Here is a 12,810-nt window from a genome sequence, read left to right on the forward strand (position 1 = left end):
CATGTTACCCTTAAACTTATCCATGTTTAGACCATTTCACTTGTTTTCCCATGAACTCCAATAAAAAGTTCAAGTTCTTTACAGTATCATTAAAGACATTCCTTATCTAGAAGACCCCACCCAAACCTCTGCTTATTCTCCAGCCTTACCTCTCTTTTTTATTCCAGCAACTGTCAACTTTTCATGGTCCCTTAAGCACATCATGATATATTACATTCCTATGGCATTTCTGTGTTCTTTTGATCTGCACTGTGCTTCTGCTCTAATTTCATCAACCCTTTAGGATTCAGAAAGGGTTAACTGCCTCAGTTAACTCCCAATCACACGCATATACACACAACCTCTCTCTCACACAACCAATCTCTACTCACACACGCTCTCACACATGCTAACACATTTGATAGATGCTGTACTGTCTGCTGTCATAGAACCTAGTTTGCACTTCCCCATTTGCATTTAATCCTATGCATTGTAATTACATGCATATGCGTGTGTCTTTCCCAGTCTTTGTCTTCCTTAAATTTTCACCTAGAGATTTTAAAAATGTTTCATGATGCATAATTTATTATTCTCTTTGACCTTGAGATTATCTTTTTTTCTTGAAATATGATCTGCCAGAACAGATGGCCACTAGAACTCTTCATAGCCTCACTCCTGCAAACTTGCGCAGGACTTTGTGGTACCACTTACATGTTTAGATGAAAGATAAATGGAACTGAGATTTGGGGGCATTTGTCTCTGTCATTCATTCTTTATAATTCTAGCTCACATCTGTAGACTCAAACTTGAACCTAGAATGCTAATAATGCCAACCATACAAAGTTGCAGTGTGTATGAATGTCTGTGTCATTGTTTGCCAATTCCCCTGCCTCTGCTACTAAATTGAGCACCTCTATTTCCTTCATGTCTTTCTCAGTGGTTACAAATGACAGGTCTAGGGACCGGTATCTAATTAAAGCTAGGCCAATTACAGTATCTCTGGCCTTGGCCACGTGAATTGATATAAAGGTAAGTCCCCAACTCTAGCTAGGCCAATCATGCTCCTTCTCTGGGATTGTATCTACTGGAATAAGATGAGATTGAGATCTAATGGATAGACATAAAACTCAGAAAGTATTTGGAGCTGTGTATTAGCAGCATCTATAGTGAAAGAGAATGATATTGATGCTATAATGAAAATAAGTTGCTTGTGAATTTTAATGAGCATGAAGCTAGACCCTAAGAGGAAGCCAAAGTATGACAGTGCCAATCAATCACATCAGGCTGATAAAGGTGAGGTTGTGAGCAAGACATTTGAGGAGGTGTGACTGGGCAGGAACTGTTGGGTCTGGGCAGCCTCAGGCTTGTGAGAGTTGTGTGCAGATAATAAATGTCAGAACCAGGCAAATCACTGACAGCCCCAGAACAGGAGATCTCCCTGGCAGACAGTGATCAATCACAGGCTTGTCTCAGCAGAGAATGGGAACTTGTGAGGACCCAGGCAAAGGATCACAGTGGCCTGGGTGGGCAGGCCAGCTTGTAGTGTGTAGACAAAAGCAATCAGTAGAGCCACAGGAGAAGACACTGGGTTAGGCACGTGGACTCATTGTCCGGGGTCTACTATGCCATCACAGTTTGTTACCTTCTTCAGCAGTTACTTTGGAAAGGTTTACAATCTCCACTGTCAACCTGAGTTTTATTAGAACCTTATTAAATCTTTAAATATCCAACTGCCCCCAAAAAGTAGATGCTGTTCTGCCAGGTCATTGACTGTGTGAGCCTCCATATTTATTTGAAACTCTCCATCTTTGAATCAATGGAAATGAAAGAGTATTAGCTCTGAATTTTCATAATCGCATTCAATCTTTTAAGTCTTATATGCTCTCAGGACTTAAATCTCAACAAATGGACTTTCAATAGAAATCCTTGTAGTCATTATTAAAAAACTAGTTTGTAACTTTTTTTTTTCCACTCAAAGCATGACAAAAAGGTAAAGAAAGAAAAAGAAGAAAGTCCTGTCTAAAGTAATCACCATAAGCAAGTTAAGGTAATTAGCTTAGTGGGAAGTTTTGGCAAAGGTTACTTCAAAAGGGTGAACCATGCCAATGCACTATAAATGAGAGTATTGTATCTAGAAGTAATTGAGGATTTTTCAGGTTTGGAATGAGAAAGGCAGGAAAGCCTGTGTGCAGTGGTTGTGTCTATTTGACTCTAGTTTGTAAGTTTGTAATTGCAGGTTTCATATTTTTCTTTTCAACACATTTTGATAGACTGTATTGTGTGGCAGAATGCAATCACCCATAGGGAAGGCATTCTTACACTCTTGCCTTTCATTCACTGCCCCGTTGGATCAGTCATCAGGTCTTAGAGCTTAAATTTCACAGACATTCCAGAAATTATTTTCTCCTCTCTTTCTCTACTTCCCAAGTAGAATTTTTTCATCTTTACATGCCTAGTGCTTAGTAGAGTGTCTGGCACTCCGTAGCATTTGTTGGGTGGATAAGAAAATGAGAGCAAGGCAGGCCATTGCAATCTACTCAGCTCTGTGGTGGAAATTAGGACTGCCAAGCTCCAGTTTCAACTCTAGCACAAAACTAGCTGGAAGAACTTTGGCAACTATTTTATTTTAGCTCCTCACATATTTGGTTTTCTTACCATCAAAACATGTGAGTTCTATTCAGTGTCCGTAAAGTACTCTCTGGTTCAAAAACCCATTACATGTAACCAAGAAAAAGCATTAAGAAAGTATTACTACTCTCTTTAGTGTATTATATTTATACTTTAAAAAGAAAACCAGTTCTCTTTTGCTGAGTATTATCAAATAATTTCATTGTTGTCTTGTCATAGTCTTCTATGCCCGGAGATAGTTGACCTTCAAAATCTCTTTGTTTACTATCTAGTGCATGGCTCTGAAATCCTTAAAGTCAAGTATTATGTATCATTCAACTTTGTATCGTAGTATGCAGAATACTGCCAGCACATACTGATGCTCAATATATATTTCATTTTTTCCTTTTTATTTTTTTGAGACAGAGTCTCATTCTGTCACCCAGGTTGGAGTGCAGTGAGGCGATCTTGGCTCACTGCAACCTCAGCTTCCCGGGTTCAAGCGATTCTCGTGCTCATCCCATCAAGTAGATGAGACTACAGATATGTGTCACACACTGGCTGATTTTTGTATTTTTTGTGGAGGCAGGGTTTCACCATGTTGGCCAGGCTTGTGTTGAACTCCTGGCTCAAGGGATCAGCGCTCATCTGCCTCCCAAAGTGCTGGGATTACAGGTGTGAGCCACTGCCCCCAGCCACTCAATATATATATATAATGAGTGAAGTCGTGAATGTTGCTATCCAGTGGTAGTCATTTAGAATTGTAGGCAAAATGATTGAGGGATAAATCAAACATATAAGGTGTTTTGTTTTTCAAAAACGAGTTTGTTTTTCCCTCATGCAAAGGAAACTAGAGTTGGTATAGCATCTCCATGTTGTTATCAGAGATACAATTATACCTATTTCAGTACTACTGAGTCAGTACTGCTTTTCCAAATATTGCTGTTAAATAAACAGTTAAATGAATCACTTTCATGTACATATCATTAAAATGTTCTAGAAACTTCTGTAACTGTGATTTACTGCATTTAGATTTTGACATGTGGTATGCTGTGTTGTGCAGTCTCAAAGCTGTACTGACAACTAACCAAATAATGACATTTGGTATCTACACAGTTAAATATATATCTTATATATATAATATATATAATACGTATACAAACAAAATGTGTATGCATGTATATCAAACCTTATAGAAAACTGAAAAATCGTGTTTGATTTTTTAATATGACCATTTTTGAATCATATGTATTTGACTCTCATTAAATCTATATTGGCACAAAATCAGGTAGGAATTGGGCACTTGTTCAGAAAATTCGGTCAGTGCAAATAAGTGCAAACCAGGCAGTTCTTAAAGGGTACTTGTTGTTCATCAATCAAAGCATTTACCATTGAACTCTAGGGATAAAGTGTTATTCTGTAGGTCGTGCTACAATCTACAACATATTCAAGGCCACTTTTTAGTCTCATTTTGTATACTACTTTGACATCAAAGTAATGTATAGATTTCTTGACGATCTCTCACTGAGCCATAAAATTTAATTCTACGTAAGATATGAAGAACAATCCCAATTAATGAAATTGAATGCAGTCTCTTTCTTTCCTGGTTCTGATATGCATTTTTAGAACTTTTCTACAGGATCCCAGTGTACCTGTATGTTCCTTAAAACTGCCATTTCCACATTAAATATTTGTTTTCGTTTAAACGGTATAGCAATTTTGGCAAAGGAGTTGTATTAGGTAAGATTCAGTTGGGTAGCATATCACACAGACACATGTTCTCACTCAAACTAGAATAACAGAGACTTTAATAATGTTTTTAAACTAGTTTGTTTCTCACGCAAAGGAAATGGGAGTTGATATAGCATCTCCCTGTTGTTATTAGAGATATAAACTCCATCAAACTTGTACCTCTTCCATCCCTAGGATATGGCTCTTGTCTTCATGGTCTACCTTGGAGACTAGAGCTCAGCCATTACACTCCTATTTCAGAAAGCTGAAAGGAAGGTAAGATAGAAAATGGGAGAAAAATCCCATTCCAGCCATCTTTTAAGGAGATTTCCTGAGAATTGACACACAATATTTTATTACAACGTATTTTCCAAAACTTATCATGTAAAAAAAAAAAAAAAAAAAAAAAAAACACTAGCTTTAAGGCCACCTGGAAGATGTAGTATTGGCCAGGCATGGTGGCTACGTCTGTAATCCCAGCACTTTGGGAGGCTGAGGCAGGCAGATTGCTTTACCTCAGGAGTTGGAGACCAGCTGGCAACATGGCGAAATCCTGTCTCTACACAAATTACAAAATTAGCTGGCCATGGTGATGTGTGCCCATAGTGCCAGCTACTGGGGAGGCTGAGGTGGGAGAATCACTTGAGCCCAGAGGTTGAGACCTCAGTGAGCCACTGCACTCCAGCCTGGGTGACGCAGTTAGACCTTGTCTGAAAGAAAGGAAGGGAGGCAGGCAGGGAGGGAGGGAGGGAAAGATGTAGTCTTCATTTTAGTCAACCCTCAGACTTCTTGTATCAAGGAAAATGTAGAAAATGAATATTGGAGTACACAATTGTCTCTGTCATGGGGCTTGAGTCAATAAATCATGTAAATTTATTCATTCAAAGAGATATTAGTTTCTAGTTTTATTATCAAGAGGCTAACAGAAAGAAGTTATCTCTGAAGCCCCAAGAAAGAGGATATGTTGAGTGAAGTTATTAAGAATTTACAGAATTTTTTTTTTTTTTGCAAGTAATGTAGACTTACTGGAAAAATTACATGGATTGGTGATCCTACTCTCCTAAGCATTTTACACATGCAGTAGTAACAATATGTAATAACAATTTTAACTATTCAAAATTATAGTCTTCTTATTTGATACACATATACATAGATGTACATGTAACCAGATTCATAGAGATAAAAAAGGAAATAGAGATAGTTCTGAGATCTTATGATTAATATAAGTACTGTTAATACTGAAAATTATATTCCATTGAGTTTGTTTTTCTATTTTTTTCTGTAATTATTTAAGCAACAGAGAAGAAAATGCATTATTTTTAAGTTAAGCAAGTCAAAGTGTTACTAAAATTGCCAATGATTTTATAATAGAATATTGTATTCAAGGGTATTATAATATTTTAACGAATTGGCCAAAAGAATGAATTATTGAGGAAATAGGATGGTCTGATATACAATTTTGACAAGATTTATTCTCGGCCGGGCTCGGTGACTCAAGCCTGTAATCCCAGCACTTTGGGAGGCCGAGACGGGCGGATCACGAGGTCAGGAGATCGAGACCATCCTGGCTAACACGGTGAAACCCCGTCTCTACTAAAAAATACAAAAAACTAGCTGGGCGAGCTGGCGGGCGCCAGTAGTCCCAGCTACTCCGGAGGCTGAGGCAGGAGAATGGCGTAAACCCGGGAGGCGGAGCTTGCAGTGAGCTGAAATCCGGCCACTGCACTCCAGCCCGGGTGACAGAGCAAGACTCCGTCAAAAAAAAAAAAAAAAAAAAAAAAGATTTATTCTCATGTATGTAGTCGACTTTCAGCCCTATAGTTGGAATAGGATTTTTATCATTGCTTTAATTCATCTCATGTGTATCATCACAAATAAATAAGTCTACTAAATATTCCCTTCTTATAACAAAAGATAAAAATGCTTTAGCTTCACTTAAAATTTATTTTTTTATTTTAATAAGAAATAAACCCATTTTAAGTTTATTCTTTTGAAGTTATGGTTACTTTTTCCAGAAAACTCTCTCGTCTAATACATTTACCTTTGACTTATTTCAAAGGGAAAGGTATTTTATTTCAAACTCTTATTTCCCTATGGAAGTTTCTGCTAACAAAAATATTCTAGAATTTTCCCCACCTTTTATATAGGTATCAAATATCTGTTTGGTATCAAATATAGATGTCAAATATCTGCATGGCCTTTTTAGTTTTTCTATTTTATTGGGACTGCTGTTACTAAATTATTGCATAGAATATTCATAAGCCCTTTGATTTACAGTTTTATAAAATGCATTTGTAAATTGGGTCATATCCAAGAAGAAGAGAAATATTACACTGGTGTACTTTTCATATCTGCTATTTTCCTTAAACATTATTTAATATGAATAGCAAAACCACATCAAGATAACTAGTAAGCTGCTGTATAGCAGTGCTAAGCCTAAAAGTGTTACTGTAACATGGCAACATTATCAGAATCTTGCTTTACTCATGAAAAACTATTTATGGAATAAAATATATTATCTCTGAGCTTTGTTATGAAAGACAGTTTCATATGATTATTTCAGCCACCACAGATATGTTTAATATCTTGATTATAAAATCTCATTTTGCAAAAAAAGAAAAAAAATTAGCTAAATTAGAACCTAGAAACAGTCCCGCACAGGCCGACTGAGTTTTGACAATGGTACAAAAGCAATGCAATGAGGGAATGAGGACTGCTTTGAACAAATGGTACTGAAGTAGTTGGCTATCCACAGGCCAAATAATCTATTAATAATGAACCTCAAGCTAAATCTAGTACCTCATACAGAAATTAAACAAAAATAGATCATAGGTTTAAATATCAAATGTAAATCCATCAGTCTTTTAGAAAGAAACATAGGAGAAAGTCTTCAGGACCTAGGGCTTAGTGAAAAGTTCCTACATAAAAGAAAAAAATGGTAAATTAGACTTCATTTAAAAACTTTTGCTCTGTGAACGACACTGTTGAGAGGATGAAAAGATGTGCTCCAGACCAGTAAAAATATTTGCAAACTACGTATTTTATAAAGGACTCAAATAATTCTCAAAAACTCAACAGTAAAATAACCAAGCCATCCAATTAGAATATGGGTAAAAGACTTGGGTAGACATTTCACTGAAGAAGATGAATGGCAAATAAGCTTTCGAAAAGATGTTCAACCTTGCTAGCCATTACAGGAATGCAAATTAAGACCATGATGAACTACCACTACATGTAATGTTTTATCTATTAAAACAGCTAAAAAAATGTACAAAACTACATACTGGCAAGGATGCAGAGAGGATCTCTCATACCTTGCTGGTAGGAATGTAAAATAGTACACTCACTGTGGAAAATAACTTGGCAGTTTCTTTACAACTCAAACATACATTTATCGTACATCCCAGTAATTGCACTTCTGGGCATTTATTGCAGAGAAATGAATACTTATGTCCACACAAAAATCCGTACATGATTGTTTATAGCAACTTTATTTGTCAAACCAAAATGTCCTACAATAAATAATGGTGAAACAAACTGTGTTATAGCCATATCATGGACTACTACTCATCTAGGAATGAACTACTGATACATACAGGAACTGGAATGGATTCCAAAGGCATTATGCTGAGGGAGAAAAGACTATCTCCAAAATTCACATGCTGTATGATTCCATTTGTATAATCTTCTTGAAATGACTAAATTACAGAAATGGAGAACAGATTAGCGATGCCTGGGGTTACTGATGGCAGAGAGAAGGCATGTTGGATATGACTGTAAAGCAAAGTAATAGCAAAAGGGAAATATTTTATGATGATGGAATAGTTTTGTACCTTGCTTGCTGTAGTGGTTATATGACTCTGTGCATGTGTTAAAATGACATAGAACTATACATACACTTTAGAGTAATGTCAATTTCCTGCTTTTCATGTTGTGCCGTTGTTACTTAAGATGTAACCATTTGGGGAAACTGGGTGAAGGGTACATGAGCTCTCTCTGTACTCTTTTTATACTTCCTGTGAAATTATAATTATTTTAAAATAAAAGTTTAAAAGGAGAGGAAAATGTGCAAACCTTGCAAAGCGTTGCTTTAAAAGAAATACATTCTCTGAAATTTTTTTCAAGGTTTTAATGATGCCAGATTTTTCAAATTAATAGCTTCTCACTTTCCAACAGTTGACTGAGCCAATTATTTATATGCAGGAAGGTTACTATTTGTTTATTGTTTCTTTTTATTAATTACAAAGTAAATATTGCTGTAAATTTTATGCTTGCCATGTCTTAAATAACTAATTTATGATTGCTAATGGGTATCAAAGGATCAAGGGCACCAACATCATGATTTAATCAAAAAAACTAATTTAATACATTAGTTGCAACCTCATTACTGACCTCAAGAGCAGGCATTTTTGCAGGAGCTGCCAACAAGGAAACAAAATGTGACTAATTTTCTACTTTCCTCTATTTAAGAAAAGAATTAATGAATATAAATATGTCCCAATTTGATATCTTAACAGCTTCCATAACGCATAGGTTGGAAACTCTATGCCTGAATAACTGGGCCATTGATTATTTCTGAAACATAAATTAAGTCCTCCAGTTTAATCTTATTTGGACCTGAAACTTACAATAAAGGAAGTTTCCAGATTACTTTTAGTTTTCTTACTTCAAATTATCTCCTTTCATAGATCTTTTTTCTTGAAAAGACTTATTTATTAAACTACTAGACTCTGCTATTATTTAATTACTAATAGCAACACATTCAAATATGTCTCACATTCTGCCATCTTAATAACAAAGTAAAAATTCCTACAGAAGTATTTTAAAGAAGTTTATTGATATTCCTAATGGCATTGTATTTTTGTATGTGAGTGGGGAAAAGTGTTAGAGAGAAAAATATCCTCTGCAAAGTATAAATATAGCTTCACAATCCCTTATGTGCACTTTCACTTTTCAGAGTTTTCTGAGGATTTCAGAATTGCAGATGAAGGTCAGTTGGTGGCCAGACTTGACCTGAACAAACCTGGGGCTTTTGTCTAGTTCCCATATAATCTAACAGCGTTAATATTCCCACCTTCACTGTAGGAATATAAACGTTCTCAAGATGCTGTCCTAGCTGCCCCTGGGTATATTTTACGATGTGTAGTGTACGTATTTTCTTTACAAAATCTGAACATTTCTGACTAGGAGACAGATCTGGCCCCAGTGGTTTGGGGTAAGAAATTATGGCCAGTCCCAGAAAAGTATAGGATCGATGTTCAGGTACCACTGAGAATAAGGACCTATTTATCCAACAGATAATTCCAGGAGCACAAGATTCATGACAAGAAATTTGGGAGGAGAGTCAAATGAGCACCAAACTGACGTTCACTTTATAAATGAGGAAACTGAGGCACAGAAAGGTTGAGCAACATGCCCAAGGTTCCCCAGCTATAGTTGGTACCTAGGTGATCTGCCTTTAGAGATCATGCTTTTACACCACAAAGAATGGTTTGTGAAGACTTAAACCTGTAAGCCTCCACAGTGCAACCCAAAAGACAGCAGCCAAAGCGGAGCCAGAGACTGGGTCTCCGAGATGAAAGCATAAGGATTTCATGAAAGTTCATATCCTTACAAGTAAAACTTAAGCTCCGGGATACTGGCAGTGGGGCTGATGCTCCCCAAATATGAAATTGGAGAATCCTTTCATGGAGAAAAATGAATAGCCCCAAGGAAAAGATCTATGGGGACTGATCTCAGTTTGTCCTGTTCCTTGGAGTTCACCTGTCAAATTCTGGCTTGCACACTAAACTTCCAAGTAGCTACTTCAGGCATTTTTTTTTTAATAGGAGAGAATTCAAGGATCACCAGACATTTGAAGAAAACATCAAACATGAATGAGATCAAATGAACAATCAATAAAAAAGAACCTAGACAGGACGAGGAAATACAAACAGTGGAGAAAGTATCAAAGAACATATCATTGGTGCTTTCAAAGATTAAGAGACTGCATCAATGGAAGAAACACAGGCAATGAAAACAGGGAGGGGAGTGCAATAGAGGATGAGATAAAGCACCCGAAAATTAAAAATAAGATAACTGTAATTTAAAGCTTAGTAGAACTTTGGAAGATAAAGTCAATGAAATTCTCCAGAAAGTAGTTTTTTAAAAAGGATTTTAAAAAATTGTTAGAGAATCAATCCAGAAAGTTCAGAAGCTTATTTCAGAATGGGTTTCCAGAAAGAAGAACACAGAATATAGTGAAGAAAAAATTAACATTGTATGGAAGAGTTTCAACAAGTGAAGGACATGAGCCTCTGAACATAAAGAATCAAAAGGACCTGGCAAAATATATATATTTTAAATCCAGGCACATTATGAAATTTTAGAATGCCAAGAGTAACAAGAAAATGTTAAGAACTTCCAGAAAGACAGAAAAGGAAAAAACAGTATCACACAAAGAAAAGTAATTATAATGCCATGGGACTTCTTTACAGCCGCTTCAAATTCTAGAAGACAATGAGCAATGCCCTCATATTTCTAAGAAATAATGCCTTTCAGTTTAGAATTTCATACATAGATAAATTATCAGTCACGTGAGAGTGAAGCATTGAGTCATTTTCAGGCATTCGAAGACTTGAAAAATCTACTTTCCTGTGATTCCATTTTTAAGAAGCCATTCGGGAATGTGCTTCAACAAACAATGCAGTTCACCAAGAATTAGCAAGAATTGGGTCCAGAAACTAAATGTGAGGACCACCAAACAGGGATCAAGGGGAACGGTTTCAGGTTCAGAACAACCAGTCAGTAGTCTTAGTTGCTGTAAAAAAGAAATCGTCATGGGAACAGAACAGAACTGATAAGCTATTTTACTGCGTTTGAGTAAGAAAAAGCTACTGATAATGTGGGAAAGATTTCTAGGAATTTTTGCAAGGAGCAGATATCAATATGTATATGGAAAAATTAAAATTCATGGAAATTGTTTAAAAATTATAAGTTGTAAAAGAAATGCAATAATAATTTGTAAAAGGTAACCAGGATTCATTGCTTGGCTCAGCAGATAGCAAAGTTATGGTAATGTAAATACTGAAGACTGATTTAACCAGCGATAAAGCTTGTCTGAGAGATCTACATTCCCAAATACTGTTAGAGGCAAAAACAAAAAAAATTAAAGAATGTAATAATAATATTGAGAAATAGGAGAAAGGGCATTAGAAAAAATAACTGAAAGGGTTGAAGTGGTTGCTTTTGGTGAATATGCAAATGAGAAAGTGAGTATTTTTATTTTTCCACATTTACAAGATGATCACTATAGATAATTAAAAACTTGATACATAGAAATACAGTTTTACCTCACGGCAATTATTCCGTTATTACTGGTAGCATCCTGTTAATACTTGCTTTTCCATTCAATACTAATTACTAGCATTCAATACTAGTAAGTATTGAAAATACTAATTAATTGAATTAGTATTCAATTAATACTAATTCATTCCCAGAGGAAAATAAAGCATTCTACCATAAAGACACATGCATGTGAATGTTCATTGCAGCACTGTTCACAATAGCAAAGACGTGGAATCAACCTAAATGCCCATCAGCAACAGACTGGAAAAAGAAAATGTAGTACATATGCACCATGGAGTATTAGGCAGCCATAAAAAAGAATAAGATCATGTCTTTTGCAGGCACATGGATGAAGCTGGAAGCTAACACTAATTAATTGAATGGATATGAATTACTAGCAATAGTAATAGCATTACTATTAAGTTAACCATGTATCATAAACATTTCACTTCAATCCATGTGGATCTCTTGACCTTTTTAATCAATATGTAAGATTCATTTTCTGATGATTTTTTTTCTGTCAGTCCTCTTTTTATGGACATTAGGATGATTCTCCTATTTTGCTATTAGCCACAACACTGTGATGAACATCCTTATTATAATATTTATGCTCATATGCTACATTTCCTTAGGGAGCATTGCTAAAAATGATGCTTCTTGGTCAAAATTTATATTTTGATAAAGATTTCCCCATTGCTTTTCAAAGTAACAGAAAAATGTAGATACCTACAAATTATATTCCCCACAAACAATCATAATGTTGACTCTTTTATGCTGTTCAACTTTTTTTCTATTTATGGTTTTGTTGCATGAGCTAAAACTTTCTAGGGGAAAGAAACCATTAACATTAGTAGAAATCGAAGTTTTATTTACATTCTTCCTGAATTTAATGGGATACTTGTTTGTCATAATGTTCTCTGGATAGTTTAAAAATATGAAGTTTGGTTTGGTTTTCTTTTATTAAGAAACAAATATTCTTGTTCTATGAAGAGTGTTAATCAGGAATGAGTGTTAAATTTCCCTTAATATTCTGACATCTACCAAGTTGTTTTCATTAAACACATGCATGCTATGCCCAATAGATAAATTATTTACTGTTTAGATACACAGCAGAATGGTTTTTAAAATTGTTACTTTGGAGAGCATATCTAAAGAATTGTGCTTTGT

At 35.5% G+C, this 12,810-nt stretch overlaps 1 protein-coding gene across 2 annotated transcripts in view; it reads left to right on the forward strand.

Moving 5' to 3' along the window:
* CYYR1 (cysteine and tyrosine rich 1) overlaps window positions 1–12,810 on the forward strand; it is a 110,212-nt gene that overhangs the window by 82,962 nt on the left and 14,440 nt on the right. The gene's annotated exons all lie outside the window — the stretch shown is intronic.

The sequence above is a fragment of the Piliocolobus tephrosceles genome, chromosome 19, assembly GCF_002776525.5.
Source record: "Piliocolobus tephrosceles isolate RC106 chromosome 19, ASM277652v3, whole genome shotgun sequence".
Taxonomy (NCBI): Eukaryota; Metazoa; Chordata; class Mammalia; order Primates; family Cercopithecidae; genus Piliocolobus; species Piliocolobus tephrosceles.